A 4577-nucleotide genomic window follows, 5' to 3' on the forward strand; every position below is an offset into this window, starting at 1 on the left:
TTGCCTCTGTTGATCTGGAGAGATAATCTTCATTTCACCCTTATTTTTGAAAGATATCCTGCTGAGTAAAGAATTCTAGGTTGAGCAATTATCCAAGACGGGTAAACTATTGATTCCCAGTTTCCATGGCTTTGTGCAAAGGCCCCTGAGAGTCTGCATGTTGCTCCCCAGACTTTATTATGTCCCCGCACCCCCACCCCCGTTGACTTTAAAGTTTTCTCCTTTTGGTCTGCAGCAGTTTGACTGTGATATGCCTGGATGTCTTTTCGTTGTTTTTATCCTACCACGAGTGTGCCGAAGTCCTTCAACCTGTGTGTTTTGGGAATTTGGGGGAAATCTTGGGAAACTCTCATAATTGGGGGGATAATTTTGTGAAAATTCATGCCGCCTTCTTTCCGGTATTCTTTCTGTCCCACCTCCTCTGTCTCTCCCCTTGCCACTCCAAATACAGTTGGCCGTGGTGACTGTCCTGCATGTCTTCTTCACTCTGTAGTACTTTAGGAGGAAGCAAATAACCACTACCAGTCTTGGTTTATCTAAAATAATCAGTCCCTCTTTCATAGTGTAGCGTCTTACAACATAGCATAGATTAGAAGACGTGTCTGTGAATGAACAAGTATCATTTAAAAGTGCAACCCATTTCCAAAATTCCAGTCCGACGCTTCTTAAGGACCTTGGCAAGAATACTGTGGCAAAGTAATGCATTTAGAAATACAGTTTTGCTGTACGATTCCTTCGGAGGCAGATGTAAAATCGAAATTTTCGTTGTCTAGTTTTGTCATTCCCGATGTAATACGCACATGAACGGACCCGCAGGCCATCGCGGTTGTGACTAGAACTGAGAAACCGCTGGTTTTCTGGGGCTGTTTTCCCCCTTCGGTCCCACAAGCCCAACCTCATGTGAGGGACAACAATTTTAGCGTCTTGTTTTGAACTCGTGAATTGAGGCCAGCACATCTGCGGCTCTAGAGGGAAGCCATGACTTACTGCTCCAGAAGGTTCCTCTGTGCAACTCCTGCCTTCCCAGGCCTGTTAGATCAGTGACAGTGCCCTGGTCTCTACTCCTGCTTTCCTCACATTCAGGAAAGTGAGAAATGTTCCCCCACTGCAGCAGACATCAGCAATTCTCAAGCGTTTTGTCTCACCACCTCACCACCACACTCTTCCAACTGCCTGAGCTTTTGTTTCCATAGGTTAAATATATTAATATCTACCACATTAGAAATTAAAGCTGAAGATTTGCTTAAAATATTTGTTTATTTAAAATAGTGATGCGCCTATTGTCTGTTAACGTAGGTAACGGTTTTCTGAAAAATATATTTTCCAACAGTAAAACAATGTGACAAGAGTGGCCTTTTTCTATATTTGAGCAAATCTTAAATGTCTGGCTTAATAGAAGAGAGCGGGGTTCTCAGATCTGCTCCTATATGCGGGTCTCTGGTGAGCTTCTGGGTAGTGTTACCTCTGGAAGTTCATGGAAGAAGAATCCCAAAGGGCCAAGAAAGCATATAAAAACTGTCTGATCTCCACAGTTATCAGAGAACTAACAATTTAATCCATAATTAGAGACCCTCTTATCTCTGCCTGATTGGCAAAAGTTAAAAACTCTGACAACCCAGAAATGCGGAGAAAAGATAACTTATATTCTGCTGTTGGAACTTTAAATAAATAAAAAGCTAGTAAACTAGAATATTCTCACCACCTAATCACAGGAGAATGCTCTTGGCTCTGCACAGGGAGAAATGTACAATAGCACTCACTGTAACATTGTTCCTAAGAGAAAAAATTGGAAACCTAAACCTTTATTAACAAAAGAATGGAAACATGTATCACAATATACTCACATAGGTATTGTGTTATAAGTATTATAATAATATTATATGTAGTATTCTAACCATGGTACATTATGTACCAATTAATAGGATGAAGAAAAGCCCGACAGCAACCTGATTAACAACATTTTTGTTAAACTGCTTAAAGCTATGCGTTAACATGGCTATAGCCTTAAAACAATGTTGAAAGAAAAAAAACAATCTATACAAACTTATGTACTGTATTAAAAAGACATGAATATGTATTAAATATCTATTAGAATATTAATATACATAGGAATGATGCAGTTCTACTTATGGTAGCAGTTAATTCGGAGGAGAGAAAGAGGGGAGAGGGGTTTGTTCTGACAAAACAAAGAGATTGCCTCAATTGGTGTGTGTGTGTGTGTTTAAATGATAAATATGACATGTCATGCTTTGTCAAATCTGGATGATGGAGGTGTGTGTGTGTGTGTTGTCATCCAAACTAAATTGAGGAATGTGCATGAATGATGGTGGCACACCGTTTTCCAGGCACCCTTCTGGAAGGGTTGGAAGAGCACTCCCGAGGCCCCTTGTGAGCCCCAGGAGAGGTGAGCGTTCCGGGGCTTGGGCTTCAGTGGCAGCGGATCCCTGGACTCAAAGAGAAGAGGAAGGAGGACAAGGCAAGAGAGGAACAGCCCAGGCCACCACATGGACTGACACGGCCCACCTGTCACTACGTTATGACATGCCATGAGGTGGCCCTGGAGAAGCCACAGTAGCCAAGGCACCCCCACAGCGAAATCCTCTACGGAGCAAGAGAAAGAAATATGGCTGACCGGGTGGTACTCGACTTTCTGGTTTTCAGGAAGTACCTGTACTAGTTGTTGAGAGGGGACAATGGTCTCTTACCCAGCAAAGCTAGGTTCCCAGGTTTGGGGTAGAACTCGGCATAACGAACATTCAGAGAAAACGTCTCTGGATTTTTACAGGATCCTACATTCTATAACAGCAAAAAGAGTTTGACAACATAGAAACATAATAGAAGCAATTTTCTTTGAAAAATAGTTTCAATATACTAAAGGTATTTGGAAAAAGATACAAAAGTACTCCTGCCTGTGGAATCTCTAGGTACAACTGAGTTGAAACAGTTTCCTAAAAGGCTTTGATAAATTTCAGAACAATTTTGCTTTGAGAGGATTCTAGCAGATAGGATCCTAGCTCACTCAAGCTACTGAGTTGTCCTACCTCTGAGCATCAGTTCAAGAATCCGAATGATCTTCTCTTTTGGCCCCATCCCCAGATCAGCTTCGAGGGTGTGCCCGAGTGTGGAGGGCGGGGTGAGTGGAAGGGCGGAGCAGGTTTGGAGAGTGGGAGTGAGACATGGTGAGGGTAGCAGCAGGAGCAGATGTCACACTTGGAGCGGTTCTAGGCTTCTGTCTTCCGCTGTACCTGAGAGCCCATTTCCCATAACCAGGTGAGCCACTAAGCCGATCCTTGCGGGTCATCACAAGCTGAACTAGGAGGCAGGCTCCTCACTATCCATGGGAACGGCAAACTATCTTTGTACTATTTTCTTTCTTCCCCCCTCACATCTCTGGGTTTCTGACAGCTTAACTTGACTGAACTCATGAATAAGAACACCAAGCTGATTATTTTGCATTTCCTTGTCACCCAACTGTTGTCTGTGCAGTGTCTTGGAAAAAAAAATGAATAATTCCACAAAGGAAGAAGTTCATGCCTAGGAAGCTTTTTGCAAACTCATTAAATTGGTGGCTTTTGGAGAGGGATCAAGGAGAGAAGCCAAGATTTCAGGGGCGGGGGGAGGAAGAAAGCTTTCACTGTAATCTGCTTTCCAGAATAAGGTTTTTACTATGTATGTTGATCAATGGAAAACAAATTAGATAAACCTTGGTGAAATGTACTAGCAGTAAGTATTGACCTAAAGTTATAAGGTGCAGAGAAGGAGGGAAGGAAGGGAGGGAAGCAGGAAAGAAAAAAATCAAATTAAATTTCAGGCAGAATAGCTACATGCGTAACACCTATCCTTAAAAATACAAACTCTATAATGTATAGAAAATGCCAAGTACACAAAGCAAAAAGGTAATGAGAACTATTACAGAACCGTATTTTTGCATGTAAAACATCAGCTATTGTGGTAAAGCAAGGGAGAGAGAGGAAATTTAGGGGAGCATTAAAAAATGTCGAAAGAATTTCATTCGCAAGAAGCTTATTTCAGATTACAGAAGGCCTAATCCAGGAAGTGGCAGGGCTATTTATAAAGACATTCTCCTACATAATAAATGACATAATAAAGAAAAATGGGGGGGCTTCTGATTTATGCAGGATGGGGGGGTAAAACTGATCCCAAAATGTCCATTTCTCATCAGTTCCTCATTCTGTCCAGATATCAGCAGAAGCTTAACACAGAAAGCACCACAGTAGGCCACCTAAACATCTCCCCGCGTGCCTTGGTGTGCGTTTATACTCAGGGGCGCAGGGCGTGCAGATACAAAGTATGCCGTGTTGTTAAAAGCGCTCCGTGGGGGGCGCCTGGGTGGCACAGCGGTTAAGCGTCTGCCTTCGGCTCAGGGCGTGATCCCGGCGATCTGGGATCGAGCCCCACATCAGGCTCCTCTGCTGTGAGCCTGCTTCTTCCTCTCCCACTCCCCCTGCTGTGTTCCCTCTCTCACTGGCTGTCTCTATCTCTGTCAAATAAATAAATAAAATCTTAAAAAAAAAAAAAAAAAAAAAAAAGCGCTCCGTGGCAATGGGTTCTGAGAG

This window comes from Ursus arctos, unplaced genomic scaffold, assembly GCF_023065955.2.
Source record: "Ursus arctos isolate Adak ecotype North America unplaced genomic scaffold, UrsArc2.0 scaffold_27, whole genome shotgun sequence".
Taxonomy (NCBI): Eukaryota; Metazoa; Chordata; class Mammalia; order Carnivora; family Ursidae; genus Ursus; species Ursus arctos.